Below are 20,731 nucleotides of genomic sequence, written 5' to 3' on the forward strand. Positions count from 1 at the left end.
AAACTTGCATACATTTTAGGTTTACAAGATTGAGTTATAGGAGTTAAACTTTATGGTGATCCTATATTTAATGCATTGTTCTTCTATTATATTGTATAATTCAGATTCATAATTAGTAAGAGTGTCAGTGTGTGAGGAGAAGACAGGAGAATGGTATTGAGGAAAAGATATATCAGCCATGATTGACTTGATGGGCCGAATTCTACACCTATTACTTATGAACCTGTGAACTTATGAACTTATGAGGACAATAGTACATGTGGCGGTTTAAAAGATAGGTACGTGCACAATGATCTCTGAGAGAGACTAGTCTGAAGACTTTCATACCCAACGTCAGTGCACTCCTGTACACAAAGAATCGGATCTCATTTCCCTCTACAAATGCTGCCTGGCCTGCTGTGTTCCTCCTGCACTTTGTTTTTTAATTAAACTGGTACTTATTTTAATAGTTTCCAAGCACACTTTAAATGAGGTCCAGCACCAGTATATACGAACATTTTTCATTAAGAAGTTTTTTCAATAATGTAAGGAACTCGGAGATTCCTTTTTTATTTTATTTTCCAGTATCCTATTAGTGATGTATTTTTTTAATTGATTAATTAATCAAATTGTTAGCATCCACAAAGCACAAAAAGAAATCAGATTCCGAGTTTCAAATTTTCAAGCTTAAAAGTCGAAACTCGATCACTGGTGAGTCAAGAAATCCATCACCTTCAAACACTTTGCCTTTGCTTAACCAAAATAGTAATTACCTGAACGCTCATTTAATAAAGAAAAAAGTCAGTTTAAAAAAAACCTCCACACTGTCTTGTGGTATTAATTGCAAAGCATATGCACACGGAAATTAAGAGAAATTAGTGTCACATTTGGGTAGAGGTACTGTATTTCCTGCATGCTCTCACTGTCTTGACACTGATAGGGAGGTGTTCATTTTTCATAGTTTGTGTCAGTGCAGGTAATCATCTGGGCAAATTGTGCTGCGAAAAATAAAGCCGGGCAGTGATAGTTTTTTCCTATGCTCCAAAATCTAACAATTATTTAACACCCAACACAGAAAAAAGGACATTGTATTTTCATGACTTTTCGCAATAACAGCAGTCCAAACCCAGGGTTGTTTGGTCCTTGAGGGCATTAGTGAAATCAAAGGGACTAAGCTCCTATGTTTGCAGATGCAGTGTCTCTTTTGCTGCTATTTTTCTCCCCTTTCTGCTTTTGCCTTGTAGATTGGCTGCTATTTACTTTCCGCCCACAGTCTTCATTTTCACATGAAGCACAATCGCATGCCCATTGGGAACTGCCCTCTATCTTTGCTGCATAAAAGAAGAGGGGAAGCAACAGACAGGGACCAGACTAATGAGACTGCACTGCAGGCATCTGGCACACACCTGCCAGCAAATCGTCACCATTGCATGCAGGCAGAAACTGCCTTGCCTGTTTTTTGACTGATGAGAGTGTTTGTAGATGTATACAAGGGAAGTTATTGGCAAGAATGTGCCACATGCTATGATCAGATCTGCAGTCCATCTCTTCAAGATGCATTGCTTGTTCAGAGACTATTAACAACAACTTGATCTGGCACTCTTCACACACAAACGAAGCCTGTGGTGCCAGACATTGGTCGGAAAGAGTGAGAGTATGACAGTGGCTATAATACTAGCATACTATTCCAGAAACCTGAATCTAAGTCTCACCATGGGCAGATGGGAATTTAAATTCAGTTAATCATAAATATGTTGAATAAAGAACTCTAATCCTTGGGAATAAAGGGAAAACATAAAAAACTGGAAGGATAGCTTGGCATTAAGTTCATAGTGAATATGAAAATATAGTAAAGGGGCTGTGTGCAGTCAACTGCGCACAGCCCTCTTCATGAGCTGCAGTGGATATGTGTGAATGTTGGGAGAGCAGTAGTCTGGCAATGTTATTCACACTGAATCGTGGCTTTCAGCAGATATCCGGGAAATGTCCATTGTCAACTGCAGGAATGGAGATCTAAGCACCGTGTACACTCCAGAATGCACAAATCATCTCTTCATGAGATTTGAATAAATGTGCTCAAGGAAAGCTCTTGTTGATGACTATCCACTCACTTCCCTCGGCAGATGAATCATTGCAACTCCATGTTGTAGACCACTTCAACCAGAATTGGAAAGTAACAAAATCCTGGAGTTGGCCTACATTGTTGACATCAAAGTCCATCAATTAAAGCATCCATGAATACCAATGCCAACTAAACATGATAAATACTACAGCTACTTGAATGGGATTGTAGCTGACTGAGAAATAACAGAGGGAAGAACTTAATTGATTGGACTCTTATCAATATACTTGCCACTGAACCATCTGACCATGATAGAATTAATAGGTATGATAAATTTACAGCCAGTCTTAACTCTTCTTCACCGTAATCCATTCGACATGGATTGAGTCATTTTAAAATTTGAAAGTTAAATCCATGAGACCTTATGGGTCATCTTATGGGCCTGTCCCACTTAGATGATTTTTTAGGCGACTGCCGGCAACTGCCAAAGTCGTAGCAGATCACCAAAATTTTATTTTACCCTACGACAATGACCAAGACAATGCCGAGTCAGGTCGAGATTACACCGTCTTCAGAAACATCGCAAAATTCCTATGCTGTCAATGCTTCTCCAGCGTCCTAATTTTCGCTGAAATCACTGACAAGTCGGTAAGTACTTGAGAGTTTTGAAATATAACACCTTGCCCGAGTTACTTGAAAACCAAGCTTCACGGTAACAAGACATAAGACTTCCAGTTTACTAATAGCAGTATTAAGAAATTTTATTTTAAAAGTGGTTAAATGGATTTTTGTGCGGAGTGTGGGCATTCTTTGAAAATGTACGGGAGATGCATATCTGATTTCTGGGTTGCATATCTGGGTTGGGAACCTACTTTAAATGTAATCGCTGATGGCCATAAACATCGCAAAAATTCCCACGCTTACCTGACCGTCAAACTGTCGCCTCCAATCTACCTGTCAAATGTCCTGACGGTAAATAAATTGGTTAAACACAAGTATTTTATGGTATCTTCAAATGACTTTACTTAATTTAATATTATGTGCTTCTAAATGCATCTAAGAGAACCTAGCAAACCTGGGGACAGCAAGCGACAGCGCCCGCAGTAAGCAACGATACCTGGCGACAAGCCAGCTGTTGCCAAGAAATTTCATACCGGATGATTTCTCAGTAACGCGCCAAGATCCACTGCGATTCTTTCAAGACTCCTCACAATCATGTCCGCCACACCCCGACGAACTGTTGGCGATAGCCTAGTCACCAGCAGTCACCTTAAAATCGCATAAGTGGGACAGGCCCTTTAAGGAGCTGAATTTATCCACCACAAACTGTTCAACTGTTTTTCTATTGGATCTATTTTTTCCCTCTCAATCCCATTTCTTCCTATAACGTTGAATGTTAAACATTCTTGCCAGGAACAATACTAGGCATACTTAAAGATAAATGAATCTGTGGAATTCTCTGCCTCAGAAGGCAGTGGAGGCCAATTCTCTGAATGCATTCAAGAGAGAGCTAGATAGAGCTCTTAAGGATAGCGGAGTCAGTGGGTATGGGAGGAACGGGGTACTGATTGAGAATGATCAGCCATGATCACATTGAATGGTGGTGCTGGCTCAAAGGGCCGAATGGCCTCCTCCTGCACCTATTGTTTATTGTCTATTGTCTATAAGTTGCCCTCTTCTTGAAGTCATGCGAGATTTCTGCATTTATGCCAAAGAGTGAATGCAGAGAAAGAACTAAGTGATCCCTTAACCAGTATATGAAATCAAAGCATATGAGCATTTCCACATCCTGTTACAAATCATAGCAGTTTATTAAATGGCCTAGGCGCCATACATTCTCTCTGATTGCTTAATGAGACCAGTTTCAACAGCCCTCAAGAATCTTGAAACCGTCCAAGTTAACTGACTGATCACATTTGCAATGCTAAACATTTGGACCCTGTACCACTAGTGCAATGTGGCTCCAGCTTCCCCCACCTACATCTTACATATTGAAGATCTGTTCCACAGTAACTTCAAAATGCACCAAGAAAAATGTGTGACATTAGCCAAGAACCTACGCAAAAGTACTGTACATCAAGAAAGACATAGATACCTTTCCTTCCCGGAATAGGCATTTCTGGAGGGAGATAGATACGGAATGCTGGTGTAACTCAGCAGGGTCAGACAGCATCTCTGGAGTAAAGGAATAGGTGATGTTTCAGGTCAGAACCCTTCCTCAGACTGGAGAACTGGTAATTGGGTTCTGCAGTTTTAATAAATGTTATATTTAATAATATAATTTTGCAGCTCTAAACAACAATCAACCCTTAACTATAATACAGTTTCCATATCTTTGCAATGTGTTTTCAACAATTTTGTTTTCAAATACAGTTTCCTCTTTAAACTGCAATTATCTTCAAAGTCCTGCATCAACATATTACTTCCCACCACCAAAATAGCGAGCTTTGGATTGGAGGTGGTCATAACACTGGAATCTTGCGATAAGTATATAGTAATGATTCGGAGCTGGAAATCATAATGTAGTCAGATCAGTTCCTATTTAGCATCAGAAATCTCTTCTCATCCAAGTGGAAAATTTAAGCCATTGGGTTCATTATGCAGCAAGATTAGCATTAAATGAATATAAAAAAAGGGTAGAGTGGAATATAATTGTCTTGTAACATGGCAACATGAAAATTTCAATATGATCACTTTTTCATTCTTCTGAGAATATAGACATTGCCTACTCAATATCTCCTCATATGGATAACCACAATCCAAGGATTTCTCCATTCTGGTGAATATTTGTTACAGTAATTTGATGGAAAGCGCATATTTTTTTGTGATAATAAGTCAAATTCTACACAATATTCTAGGTGTAGTTTCACCAAGGGATATATACTTTTAGTCAAGCCATCTTCACTCCTGTACTCAGAATATCTTGTTATTAATTCAACATAACATTTGCTTTCTCAATTAAATGGCTTTCATGCATGATGGCTTTCATGCTATGACTATGACTCTATGACTCTATGACTCTATGACTCTATGACGCTATGACTCTATGACTCTATGGCTCTATGACTCTATCTAATTGAACTACCTACAGTGGCATCTCAAAATGCTGGAAACATACCATTAACATTGTCTCTTCATAATTCTCTAACTTCACTGGTAAAGCAAGCTAACTAATATCAATATCCTCTCCGAAGCCAACATTCCCAATGTTAGAGTCATGGAGTCATACAGCATGGAAACAGATGTTCGGCCCTACTTGCCCAAGCCAACCAATATACCCCATCTATGCTAGTCCCAATTGCGTGCTTTTGGCCCATATCCCTTTAAACCTATCCTAACCATGTACCTATCTAAATATTTCTTAAACATTGCGATAGTACCTGCCTCAACTATCTCCTCCAGCAGCTTGTTCCATACACCCACCACCCTTTGTGTAAAAAAGTTACCCCCCATGTACCCATCATATCTTTCCCCCCTCACCTTAAACCTATGTCCTCTGGTTCTCGATTCCCCTACTCTGGGCAAAAGACTCTATTCGTTTAACCAATCTATTCCTCTCATGATTGTCTATGACACCTCGAAAAGACTACCCCATATCCTCCTGCACTCCAAGGAATAAAGCCCGAGACTGCTCAACCTCTCAGCTATGTTCCTCGAGTCCTGGCATCATCCTGATAAATCTTCGCTGAACCCTTTCAAGTTTGACAACAGCTTCCCTATAACATGGTGACCAAATCTTAACATGGTGACCACAACATGGAGACTATAACATGGTGACTCTCTTCTTTTTGTTCTTCATACATTGAGGTCTCATTTGCTTCCCTCTAATTTTCAGACTTTTAGAACTTTGAAATAAGATAACCATTGTACTATTAATATAGCTAGCTCTACCGTGAGATGTAAAGCATTGGTTCTTAGTGTGTATTAGCTATCAGTTTCACCAACTTCTCAATTACTTTTATTTTTACTCATACTAATTGTATTCATATCAGCATTCCTGCCAAGCCCTTTGTTTCAGAAAATAACTGCAGATGCTGGTACAAATCGATTTATTCACAAAATGCTGGAGTAACTCAGCAGGTCAGGCAGCATCTCGGGAGAGAAGGAATGGGTGACGTTTCAGGTCGAGACCCTTCTTCAGACTGAAGAAGGGTCTCGACCCGAAACGTCACCCATTCCTTCTCTCCCGAGATGCTGCCTGACCTACTGAGTTACTCCAGCATTTTGTGAATAAGCCCTTTGTTTCCTTGGGTTTTTTCCAGTATTTCCTTATTCTCCATTATAAATTTTACCACCACTGGCTGCAAGGAATCCAAATTTCCTCTTACTTTTTACGTAGAAAATCTTACTGTACGTTTTTGTACTTTGCACCAATTCACACCAATATTCTATTTCCATTTTCATTCTCAATTTCTTTGTTCTTCTTACTGAGCACTAAAACCCTCCCAATCAGGTTTGTTGCTCCTTTTGACATCGTTATAAGTCTTTTTCCATTAATTTAATACTTTAATGCCGGCTACTGACAGACCAGATTTCCTGTTGGGATTTCATGCCAATGTTTGTTTTTTTGCAAATCATGCCATATTTCTTTAAGTGAAAGCCTGCAATACCTTTGAATGGGGTTTTGTTAATCTGCTGCAGCCAAGTCATCACTGATACCTTCCTTGCTTCTATTGTTTATATTAAAAAATTAATCTCATACATTACTCTCACACATTACTATAAAAGGCCCTAACACAAACCTTTAAAATACATCGATAACCACCAGCTGGCATTCTAACCATTGGCCATTTACTTTAAATCTTTTTTGCTGCTGTTATTTCTCAAAATGTGCTACTACACATGTTAAGGATAAGTTTACCCATTAAAAGAAAAAAAACTTAGGGCTGATATGAAATGCAAGACAGCATCAATAGTGCTCAAAAAGTGGAATTAATAATCTTTCCCATAGTTATCATAGAACTTAATGCTTGTCGCGCCTATGCCTTACTTTGGACATTTGAAAAGGTGTGTTGAAAGTTTAAGTGGACAATTATATCTTCGCTTTTTAAATATAGCATTGAACACAAATCTTGAAAATAAAGTCAGAGAAAAGACACCATTTTCAATATCCTACCTCATTTAGAGCACAGTAATTGTTGTGTACCAAAGACCCATAGCCATATAATCTATTGCAAGAGACAATAAAAAAGAAAAAGAACGAAGCCAATTCAGGAAAATCTCTCTGAAATGACTTTTTAACTCCCTAAGGCAATCAAATAAACTCCGGAAGACAAAGGTCACCCATAACTCCTCACAATCCTAGGCACTACCAACATTCATTTGAAAACTGTCAGGAACTTGCCAAGTAACTCTTTAAAGAACTGGAGGGAAATCATTGCCATGACATTTTCTGTAGCTCTGACTTTTTGTGAAATGAAACACTTCCTTGGAACTAATAAATTTTGCCCCCACCTTTTCTGCGAGTCGCAAATTACTTATTCAGATAGTCTGTCGAATTCTGTTACCATTCTTAAACCGGAAAACATACCAATTCTGAAATTCCTCATGTAATCAACACCTATAGCAGCACTGCAACCAAGTGAATGAAATAAGTGGAATCCACATCACTATCCATGGATTATCAAATACACAGAAATTTCCTGGACTTTCAAGGTTCCTATATTTATCGCAACTTAATCATGTCATTGAATCATTGAGTAAAGAAACAGGTCCTTTGGCCCAACGTCCTTGCCGACCAAGATGCCCCATCTACACTAGTCCCATCTGCCTGTGTTTGGTGCATATCCCTCAAAACCTTTCCTATCCACATACCCGTCCAAATGTCTTTTGAATGTTGTTGGGTTTTTTAAAATGTTGTTATAGGTAAAATAAACTGACATAACAGCCCCACTAAGCAGGATGGTAAAACTGAAGAAGGGTCTCGACCTGAAATTTCACCCATTCCTACTCTCCAGAGATAGACAATAGACAATAGACAATAGGTGCAGGAGGAGGCCATTCGGCCCTTCGAGCCAGCACCGCCATTCAATGTGATCATGGCTGATCATTCTCAATCAGTACCTCGTTACTGCCTTCTCCCCATACCCCCTGACTCCGCTATCCTTAAGAGCTCTATCCAGCTCTCTCTTGAATGCATTCAGAGAATTGGCCTCCACTGCCTTCTGAGGCAGAGAATTCCACAAATTCACAACTCTCTGACTGAAAAAGCTTTTCCTCATCTCAGTTCTAAATGGCCCACCCCTTATTCTTAAACTGTGGCCCCTTGTTCTGGACTCCCCCAACATTGGGGACATGTTTCCTGCCTCTAACGTGTCCAACCCCTTAATAATCTTACACGTTTCGATAAGATCTCCTCTCATCCTTCTAAATTCCAATGTATACAAGCCTAGTCGCTCCAGTCTTTCAACATATGATAGTCCGGCCATTCCGGGAATTAACCTAGTAAACCTGTTCCCTGTTCCGCTGAGTTACTCCAGCATTTTGTGTCTATCTTATCTTCATGGTAAAAATAAAGTTCAGGGACCTACAAGTTGTTGGTAGCATTTTCAGACTGAAACAAAAGATTGTGGTTTAAATCCTTGTTCAGGAGAGTTGAGCACACAATTGCCAATTATGTGCAGAACTGAAAGAGTATTGTGCAGTCGGCAGCGTTTTCTTTTGGATGAAGCTGAGCATTTTCTATCCTTCCAGATGGACATTAAAATATATAGCACCACTGTTTTGAAAAAGAGTAGAAGATTTTCATCCATACTTGAAACCAATATTCATCCTTCAGTTGAAAGTTGTAACAGATCAATTAAATCTTATTATATTGTTGACCATGAGATTTTTGTTGTGCCCAAATTTCCAACATTGTCAAATGACTACACTTCATTGAATGTAAAGTACTTCAGGTCGTGAGAGATGCAAGATCAAGGTATGTTTATTTTCATAGTAGTAACAAAGAACTGCAGACATTGGTTAATACATAAAAGGACACAAAGTGAGGGAGCAACTCAGCAAGTCAGGCAGTATCTCTGGAGAACATAGATAGGTGATGTTTCGGGTCAAGACCCTTCTGTCTGCTGGAATCTGAAATGACCTCTGCTCAGCCTGAAACCATGAGAAAATAAGGAGCGTTGGGAAGGCTGCTCAGTGCATCACGCAAACCAGCTCTCTCAGCAGATAGCAGGTACAAAAACATGAAAGCATGTACCACCAGATTCAAGAACAGCTTATTTCCTGCTGTTATCAGACTCCTGAGCGGACCTCTCATATGCTAAGGGTGAATTCCTGATCTTCCAATCTACTGTGTTGTGGCCTTTACACTTTTTTAAATCTACACTTTCTCTACATAATATTATACACTGTGTTTATTTTCTCTTTTGCACTACCTTTAATACCTGTGTCCTAAGAAGGGTGTTGTCCTGAAATGTTACCTATTCCTTTTCTCCAGTGACGCTGCCGACGACTCCAGCGTTTTGTGTCTATCTTCGATGTAAACCAGCATCTGCTGTTCCTTCCTGCACATACTCATGTACTTTATGATTTGACTGGATAACACATAAAACAAAGTATTTCACTGTGTCTCGGTACGGATGAAAGTAATAAACTAATACCAGATCAGGTAGCATCTGCGGAGAATGAAAAAAACACGACAAATGTTATAAATGCATGTGTCAGCCTGTCTGACACATTAATTTATTTCCATGTCAGGGTGATGGAGATGAAGTCATGGAACTCTAACACTACACCATCAAATACATTTCTAATGCATTGGCAGAATAAGTGAATCGATATATTAATTCCGCTGCCATTATCACAGGTACCGCAGCCCTAAGATAGACACAAAAAAGCTGGAGTAACTCAGCAGGACAGGCGGCATCTCTGGAGAGAAGTAATAGGTGACGTTACGGGGCGAGACCCTTCTTCAGACTAGTCAATGGAAAGTTTCTATTTCTAGCCCAAATTCTGCTCATACAGCTCCCAAGGCCAAAGGGTCCATTTCTGTGCTGTGTGACTCTGCCGCCCTCCTCCGCACACTGTCACTGCAAGGGATCTGCAAGAGGGCAGGCAGAACATTTCAAGGGTATTCTCAAATTCCTTTAATGATATAATATTGTCATTTGCTTAAGGGTTCATGCCGATTCAAAATGTTAAAGATGCATCAGGAATAGATTTAATGGGTATCTGAAGGGCAACTATTTCACACAGAGAGTGGTGGGTATATGATAAGAGCTGCCCGAGGAGGTAGTTGAGGCAGAAACCATTAACACATTTTAAAGACATTTGAACAAGTACATGTGGAGGAAAGGTTTAGAAGGATGTGGCCCAAACACGGGCAGGTGGGACTAGAGTTTGATGGGACACCTTGGTCAGATGGGCAAGCTGGGCCAAAGGGCCTGTTTCCATGCTGTAAGACTCTATGACTCTGTGACTCTAAGCTTCGGGGAAGGCAGAGAGCATATCAAGTCCCTGCAATGAGTGCACACAAGTGAAGATGGCAAAATAGTACAAAACCTTCAAAATAATCTACTCACTTGCCCAGTTATGCCAATACCAGGTTTCCCATAAGTGTTTAAAAATCGCACATGGGTCCCTTTGACTACATCAAAACCCACAGAAATGAAAAGAAAACAAGTCATCCGCAATCCTGAAACAAATCAAAAAGAATGCTAATTGTGTTAGAACATTGAAAACCAGTACCATGGGTAAGATAAAAGTGAAGGGAGACTAGCTGAATGGGCTCTGCAATATAAACCACAAGACTTCTGAATTGGCTTAAGTCTGGAATAGCATGTATATCACAGATGGACCAGTAGAGTGAACTAAAACATATGCCTGCCTCTATAGGGTATCAACTGACGTGTCGAACAAAAAGCTCTAAACCGAGGTTTAGTTTAGTTTAGTACAACTTAATCTTTATTAACACTCGAGTAACTTTAAACATGCATGCAAACAATTGACTTCTAATAACTTCTCATTAAACTTTATTATTTCAACTTATCACTTCTTAAACCATATCACAAAACTCATGACATAGAGTGAGATATTACCCTTTTGAATGAATTGGCCAGATTCACTCTGTTGGTAGGGGGTAGTCTTCTCTGAGCTTCGAACTCAGGTCCCTCCTCCTTGCGATGGTTGTTCCTAGGTTGTCGCTGCCAACGCCCTTCTTTTATACTAAATTTCCTTCAATCTAAAAAAATCAAAAAAATCTCCTAAAGGAAGCCTTTGTTCTAACCCAAGGCTCTCACAATTCTAAAGTCAATCATTTTGAGTTGTCACTCATCCAAATGCTGAATAAACAAAACGCATCTTCGTTCCTTATCAGGCTAGGGAGTTCTTAATTATGTTGCCTGTTCATATTTTCATTCTCATCATAGTTCCTTTCCAAAATGGCCGTTCCCAGACACCTTATCTTCTCAAGGCTATACTGCCTAGCTATGAGTTACTTGCAGGTTACAGGGCAAAAGGAGGACCTATTGGACCTGAGCAAATACAGAATCAAACCCTTAAGATCGCGGCCAGAGAACCGGCTCCTGTTTTGCAGTTCATTTTCCAACAGTCGCTTGACTCAGGTGATGGTCCGCTGGATCATCCTGTTTCATTAACAAGCACTTGCTGCAAACTACTGGAGCATATAATCGATAGTAATCTGATGAGACACCTTAGCAAACATAGCATACTTGCTGACAACCAACATGCATATAGGAGGCATAGATCATGCGAGTCTCAGCTTATCCTGACAACAAATGACTTGGCCAAGAACCTTGACAGCAATGTTGTCATGGATTTAGTAGTACTAGACTTTTCTAAAGCATTTGATGTCATCCCACATCAGAGACTGCTTCAGCAGCTTGACTTCAACGGTGTTCGTTTCAACACGAAACAATGGATTTCCAGTTTTCTGATAAAAACGTCTTCAGCGCGTGTGTGTGAATGGAAAAAGCTGTGATTGGCATCCAGTGTTAAGTGGTACACCTCAGGGCACAGTACTGGGCCCTCATCTGTTTATGCTTTACATTAATGACATCCATGAAAAAGTCACAAGCACGACCAGACTATTCGCTGATGATTGTTTGCTGTACCGTACAATTAAGTCAGATGATGATAAAAATGCTCTCCAAAAAGATCTCGATACTTGTGGTCAAAACAATGGGGGATACAGTTCAATCCTTACAAATGTGAAACCATACGTGTCACCAGGAGGAGAAAACCAGGCGAAACATCATATAATATCCTTGGTGCCATCATTGAAGAATCCAAACAGACCAAGTATCTTGGCATCAAATTGTCAGCTCGACATAGATTACCACATCTACACCAAACCCGAACATATCAGGAGTAGACGAGGGCATTCGATTCAATTTGAGATTCCAGCTATCAAGACTGATGTGTATAGCAATTCATTCTTCCCTCGTACAATTAAGGCATGGAATAGTCTTCACCCTACTATAGTTACTCAACCAGACGCAACTAAATTTAAGGCAGCTCTTCTCCAAGAAGACTTTCTTGCTTAAGTCCATACTCCTCCACCTCCAGTTTAAATTCCATTTGGAATATTTTGGAGGACCAAGAACCAAGAACCCAAGAACCAAGAGGAGAATGTGGTTAGGAGGGAGAGATAGATCAGCCATAATTGGATGGCAGAGTAGACTTGATGGGACAAATGGCTTAATTCTATCCCCATTCCTTGTGACCCTTTGACCTTATTTTTGTAGACAACAAACAAAGAAATAAGATGTTTATATTTAAACTCTGTGAAGTCTTTTGTTATATTAAAGAGGAATGGAATTTTAATATAACTACCTGAGGGAATGACAATCCACACAAATAAAATTATTTTGATGGGTCAAAGACATTATGAAGGAATAATAATGGTTTAGTGTGCCATTAAAACAATTATACCTCAAACAAGAAACCATTTTCAGAGCTCATTACAATGGGTATCTAACGCTTTCATAAAATTCACTGATTTATGAAGACTTTGCGAATAAATGTAGTCTGTGGAAAATCAGGACACCATGGATAGACATGTTTGGATTTCCATTTTAATGACATCTTTCAATAGCTCCTAACACCTGCATATTATAATGATGGTCAAATTGGACTCTTCCTGCTCTCATGCTAACTGCTAAATTCTGGCTATTGAGATGTGTCACTAATAGCTTGAAGAAAGACATGGGGTCAATGTAAAAAAGGAAACTTGGAGAGGCGCAGGACTCAGATATGGAATTAGAGCTAATTCTGGCCAGACAGCTGAAGGTATTGTTAATAACATAGAGGCATCTTAAGCGTAAACTTGCAAAAGTCATAAAGGAGATAGATAGATAGATAGATAGATAGATAGATAGATAGATAGATAGATAGATAGATAGATAGATAGATAGATAGATAGATAGATAGATAGATAGATAGATAGATAGATAGATAGATAGATAGATAGATAGATAGATAGATAGATAGATAGATAGATAGATAGATAGATAGATAGATAGATAGATAGATAGATAGATAGATAGATAGATAGATAGATAGATAGAGAGATAGAGAGATAGAGAGATAGAGAGATAGAGAGATAGAGAGATAGAGAGATAGAGAGATAGAGAGATAGAGAGATAGAGAGATAGAGAGATAGATAGATAGATAGATAGATAGATAGATAGATAGATAGATAGATAGATAGATAGATAGATAGATAGATAGATAGATAGATAGATAGATAGATAGATAGATAGATAGATAGATAGATAGATAGATAGATAGATAGATAGATAGATAGATAGATAGATAGATAGATAGATAGATAGATAGATAGATAGATAGATAGATAGATAGATAGATAGATAGATAGATAGATAGATAGATAGATAGATAGATAGATAGATAGATAGATAGATAGATAGATAGATAGATAGATAGATAGATAGATAGATAGATAGATAGATAGATAGATAGATAGATAGATAGATAGATAGATAGATAGATAGATAGATAGATAGATAGATAGATAGATAGATAGATAGATAGATAGATAGATAGATAGATAGATAGATAGATAGATAGATAGATAGATAGATAGATAGATAGATAGATAGATAGATAGATAGATAGATAGATAGATAGATAGATAGATAGATAGATAGATAGATAGATAGATAGATAGATAGATAGATAGATAGATAGATAGATAGATAGATAGATAGATAGATAGATAGATAGATAGATAGATAGATAGATAGATAGATAGATAGATAGATAGATAGAGACGGACGGACAGACAAAGAAATAAAAACAGTATAGACGGGAGCAAAAATAAAACTGATATAGATAGGAGCAAATCCAAGAGGACCACTAAGTACTAGGATAAAATACAAAACTGGAGATGTCGACATATCAGGAACACAACATGGGGCAACAAGGAGGTCGACAATAAATTGATGGAATTTGTTGTACGATAAGATACCAGCAACACAAGCTTGGTCAAAATGAAATTTAAAGAGAGCGGAGAATGGAAGAGGAGCAAATAAACTTCAGGATCCTCAGGATTACAATGGGTAAATAGAGATGGACTGACAAAATGGGAAGCAGTTGTTCTTATGGAGGTGAAAGGAGGCTCTCTTCAAAATTTAAAAAATACTAGACCAAGTGAACCCAAACCTCTCCTGCATTGGTGCAGCACCATCTCCTCCCCCACCCCTGTCCCCCCCATCCCCCTCCACCCTCAACCCTCCCCCCTCCCCCTCCCCATCCCTTCCCTGCTCCCCCTCCCTCCTCCCTCCCCTCCCCTCCCCCTCCCCCTCCCCCTCCCTCTCCCCCCCACTCCATCCCCTCAACCCCCCTTATCCTCCCTCCTCCCTCTCCATCCCTCCCCCCTCCATCCCTCCCCCATCCCTCCACCCGCTCCCTCCCTCCCCCTCCCTCCCTAGGAGATAGATTTAAACTTTAAAATGTGAATAACTTTAAAAATATAACACCGATTTCCATGAAATTTCTTCCTTTAGCACCAAAGGGATGACGATGAGTAAGGTGGGCCTAAAGTTGTCGCACTATCGTGTACTGTTTTGACTGTAGTTCAGGATCAAACAAACAAACAAATGAGAGTTTTAGTATATAGATGAGGTCATCATTTCAGAATGGAATTGGGCAGTTTACTAAAGGACTCATCTAGCTCAAGGCAGTATCTGGAGATGAGCAGGATTCTGGAGATGGGCAGTTTATGGTTTTGTAAAGTTCAGCAGGATTACCTATTCCTTCCTCTTCAATAATGTGGATTGATCCCACTCACCCAATGTTATCAGTTGCTGGCAAAGCTTCATACACAGCTATCATACATCTCGAAATAGGTCTGTAGTTTTCTGATACTCACGAGTTGAAAATTGCCACTTTATGTTTAGTTTCCCTCAGTGTATTGGCCTGAAATGAAATTGTTTTGTTATCATTTAAATTAGAATGAATTATAATAGATAGATAGACATAAATCCTTTGCCTCACAAAATAGCCCTGAACCTATTTCCAGCAGTGATTCAGATGACTATCTTTCATGCATTCAACTGCACCAGACATTGAATATAATATATGTGTCAATACCAATGGCATTCTTCTCCTGCACATCAACTTATTTATCTGATTGGGTCACTGCTTTGGAAAAAGACCTCAGTTCAATCTGTAAGAGTGATTCTGAGCTTTTTGAGACAAATATTAGTGTGATTCTGAATCCTACTCCACTGCATGGCCAGAATTAATCAAAAACTTACAGTTGGCATGGCCCAGTGGTACAGCGGTAGAGTTGCTGCCTTACAGCGTTTGCAGCGCCAGAGACCCGGGTTCAATCCTGACTACAGGTGCTGTCTGTACGGAGTTTGTACATTCTCCCCATGACCGTGTGGGTTTTCTCCGAGATCTTCGGTTTCCACACGCACTCCAAAGACGTACAGGTTTGTAGATTAATTGGTTTGGGTTTGTATACTTGGTATGAGTGTAAATTGTCCCTAGTGTATGTAGGCTTGTGTGAGTGTGTGGGGATCAGTGCGTACTCGGTGGGCCGAAGGGCCTATTTCCGCACTGTATCTCTAAACTAAACTAAACTAAACTTGTGCAGCACTCTCTCACAAGATGGCAGATGGAGGAGAGGGTCAGTGCTGGTGAGTGGGCTGTGGGCTTGCCTCCTGCACCCTCGGTGGTGCTCTGGAGGTTCCTAGGTCGGCTGTGAAAGGTGTATGGAGCCGGGGAGTGGCTGTGGGAGGCAAGGGACAGCGCGTAGTGGGCCACTACAGGTCCTGCAGCAGCTATCGCTTGGATCGCTTGGATCAGGTGCCACTGGAGGCCCAACAGATATCAGATGAGCGTGCGGATTGGATGTGCTCTGAAGCAGCATGGAGAGGCAGAGTGGACACCGACATCATCGTTAGGCGAGTACAAGCCCTGCAACCAACCCAGGACAATGGGCCTTTAAGGTCATGTTACGACTACACTTATCAAGCTGGTAAGGGTACAGAGAAGATATACAAGGATGTTGCCAGGACTAGAGGGTCTAAGCTATAGGGAGAGGTTGGATAGGCTGGGACTCTATTCCTTGGAGCGCAGGACGATCAAGGGTGTTCTTGTAGAGGTGTATAAAATCATGAGAGGAATTGATCGGGGAGATGCACAGAATCTCTTGCCCAAATGTATGTGAGTCAAGGATCAGAGGATATAGGTTTAAGGTAAAGGGGGAAAGATTTAATAGGAATCTGAGAGGTAACCTTTTCACACAAAGAGTGGTGGGTGTATGGAACAAGCTGCCAGAGGAGGCAGTTGAGGCAGGGAATGTCCCAATGTTTAAGAAGCAGTTAGACAGGTACATGGATAGGACAGGCTTGGAGGGATATGGACCAAATGTGGGCAGGTAGGATTCGTGTAGCTGGGACAATTTGGCCGGTTAGTGTGCTAGTTGGGCCGAAGGGCCTGTTTCCACAATGTATCACTCTCTGACTCTATGACTATGACATAAGAACTTTGAAAGTTGTAAGATACAAAATGGTGTATAGTAAAGGACTGTGGATGCTGGTGTATTCCGAAGTGCTGGAATAACTCAAGAGGGTGAAAAAAAGGATGGTTGATTTTTCGGGTCGGGACCCTTCTTCAGACCCCCTAAATGAATCAAAATGGTGCTGGAAATGTGGCAACACTAGTGTAATCTACTATTTCCACACTCTTGTACTTAGTTATGATAGTGTTTATGTATACCAAGATTTTACTGAATTGCATACAAGAAAAATGAATTTCACTGTATCTAGCTAGGTACATGTGACAATAGAGTACCATTCAACCATAGACCATTGTTTCCAGCATTGAAAACCATCCCAAAATGCTTCACAGCAATGTATTCAATTATATCGGTGAGGGCAGGTCCTCTTTGTTTGAGAATGCATGGCGAAGAAGTAGTGAATCATGTTCAAGGCCACAGTTTCTTTGAGAAGGATAGAGATGGAAAATGCAATACGGATAGTCAGAGAAGATGTAATTATGTCTTCAGTGGGAGATATTTTAGTTTTGAAGCAGCGAATTTTTTTACAGGAAGTTCCGTGAAAGATGTTCTTGGAATGTGGGAAGCGGATTAGCTTTATGCAAAATTAATAAAGATTGTGAATAGTTTGGTTTAATAGGAGATAATAACTGGGGATGAGGGTGGGTGGGGGGTGGGGGGGGGGTAAGAAAAATGAATGGTGAGTTCTTTTCCTGCATCTGTCACATACGACAGGAATCTAATATGCCAAGAAGACACAGAAGCAGGAATAGATCATTTAATCCCTCAAGTCTGCTCCATAATTCAATAATGCTAGCGCTGATCCACAATCTCAAATCCACTTTACTGCTCGATCCTCATGTCCTTTGATTCATTTAGTGTCCAAGAAACTATTGATCTCTGTCTTGAAAATGTTCAATGACTGAGCACCTACAACCCCTTGGGATAGAGAAGTCCAATGACTTACAACCTTCCGAGTAAGTCATTTCTCCTAATTTCTGTCCTAAATTGTCAACCACTTATTCTGAGTCTGTGCCTTCTAGTTATAGGCATTCAAACAAAAGAAAATAGCTTCTCAGCATGAGACCATCTCAGAATATTATCAGCTTCAAGAAGATCACCTTTCATTCTTCTGTATTCTGGTGAATATAGACTAATCTCACTCAGTCCCTCATCATAGAACAACTCCTTCCCAGCAATCAGCGGGAATCAATCTTGTGAATCAGCATTGGAATGACTCAAGGCATTCGGAACGGAGAATAAAACAGCACACAGTACTCCGAGAGAAGTCTCACCAAAGCTCTATGCAACTGCAACAAGAGTTCTTTGCCCTTGTACTCCAAATCCCTTGCAATTAATCCAACATACCTTGTGCTTTTTTAATTGCTTGCTGAACCTGAATGTTAATTTCTTCTGCTCTGTGAACGAACATGTCAAGATCCCACTGTACAGCATCATTTTGTCATGTCTTACCATTTGAAAAATATTCAACTTTTTTTATTATTCCTACTAAAATGAATAATTTGTAGTGTCACGCATTATAATTCATTTGCCATGTTCTTGTCCATTTACTTAATCTGCACGCATCCAGACTGTTTGTGTTCTCTTAACTCACTTTTCCATTTAGTTTTATTTCATCAACAAACCTTCATCAGACGCATGTTATGGGAATAGCGCACTCTGTGGCGCAGTACCGGGGATATATTACCCATGAGGCAGTAGCCAAGGAGATCCCGAATTAAAATGGCTGAACCCAAGACTCGAGTGTAAAGCCTTTGTTAATTAGTTGTGTAGCTGTAATGGAGCAGGTTACAGAAAGGAAACACACTAACAAAACATGGTGTCAGATCAGGGCCTGTTTCAGGATTAGTCAAGAGAACGACAGCGGACGACATTTGTGAGTAAGTACTACTGAGAGACGATTGTGTGGCCTACATTGTTTCCATCAATAGAGGGGCGGATTTATCAGGAAAATGGATCAGCTAAAGCCCCCTAGGCAACTGAATTTTGAGGCAAGGGACCTGCCAATGGAGTGGAGACAATGGAGGGAGGAGTTTGAGCTCTATGTTGATTTGAGCATGGAAGGGAAGGATGACAAGACAATGAGGAAACTGCTCATGTACCTAGTTGGACCGCAAGGGAGAGAGCTCTACCAAACGCTCGAGACACGGACGCCAGAGGGCAACATACAAGTAGTTACGCTGGCGCTGGCTCTCGATGCTTTCAAACAGCATTGTCAACCCATGAGGAACGAGACCATCAACAGGTATAGATTCTTTATGAGGAGCCAAGAGAGAGGGAAGACTTTTGATTTGTTTTTAATAGAACTGAAGCTCTTGGCAACTCATTGCGGTTTCAGAGAATTGAAGGATTCACTGATACGTGATAGAATAAAATGCGGCATAAGGGATGACATGCTGCGGGAAAGACTTCTCCGAGAAACCGCACTTGACTTAGAAAAGTGAGTGAAGGCATGCCAGGCTTCGGTGCTGGCCAAGGCCAGAGTTGATGTCCTGTTAGGGGACCAGCGACAAGATGTCTGTGCAGTGAGACATGAGGGGAAACGATACCAGCCAACCATACAGTACAAATACTGTGGATACAAACATGAGAGAAAGAGGGAGAAATGTCCGGCATATGGCAGGGAGTGTTTCAAATGCCATCAGAAAGATAATTTCGCCTCACAATGCATGGAAAAGCAGGGGCAGCAGAAGAAAGAAAAGAAAGGGAAAAAACCTGTGCATGCAGTGGTGGAAGTGGAGAGTTCCAGTGATGAGTATGATGACGGTCAAGAGGTTGATGAAATTCACACAATGGAACTGCAACCAGAAGCAGGAAAAGCTGAAAGGGTGCACAGGGTTGAGGAGACTCAATTCCCAAAGAAAATCTTTGCGACCATGATGCTGAAAGGGAAGGAAGTAGAATTCCAGGTGGACAGTGGAGCCACATGTAACATCATTCCCAAGATGTATGCAAAGGATGTGGATGAAACCAAGCAAGTATTGTCCATGTACAACAATACGACAGTGGTTTATTCACAAAATGCTGGAGTAACTCAGCAGGTCAGGCAGCATCTCGGGAGAGAAGGAATGGGTGACGTTTCGGGTCGAGACCCTTCTTCAGACTGATGTCGGGGGTGGGACAAAGGAAGGATATAGGTGGAGACAGGAAGATAGAGGGAGATCTGGGAAGGAGGAGGGGAAGGGAGGGACAGAGGAGCTATCTGAAGTTGGAGAAGTCAACGTTCATACCACCGGGCCGCAAACTGCCCAGGCGAAATATGAGGTGCTGCTCCTCCAATTTCCGGCGGGCCTCACTATGGCACTGGAGGAGGCCCATGACAGAGAGGTCAGACTGGGAATGGGAGGGGGAGTTGAAGTGCTGGGCCACCGGGAGATCAGTGGCGTTAATGCGGACCGAGCGCAGGTGTTCAGCGAAGCGATCGCCGAGCCTGCGCTTGGTTTCGCCGATATAGATGAGTTGACATCTAGAGCAGCGGATGCAATAGATGAGGTTGGAGGAGGTGCAGGTGAACCTCTGTCTCACCTGGAAAGAATGTTTGGGTCCTTTGATGGAGTTGAGGGGGGAGGTAAAGGGACAGGTGTTGCATCTCGTGCGGTTGCAAGGGAAAGTGCCCGGGGTTAGGGTGGTTTGGGTAGGAAGGGACGAGTGGACCAGGGAGTTGCGGAGGTTACGAC

Source organism: Rhinoraja longicauda, chromosome 1, assembly GCF_053455715.1.
Source record: "Rhinoraja longicauda isolate Sanriku21f chromosome 1, sRhiLon1.1, whole genome shotgun sequence".
NCBI classification, from domain to species: Eukaryota; Metazoa; Chordata; class Chondrichthyes; order Rajiformes; family Arhynchobatidae; genus Rhinoraja; species Rhinoraja longicauda.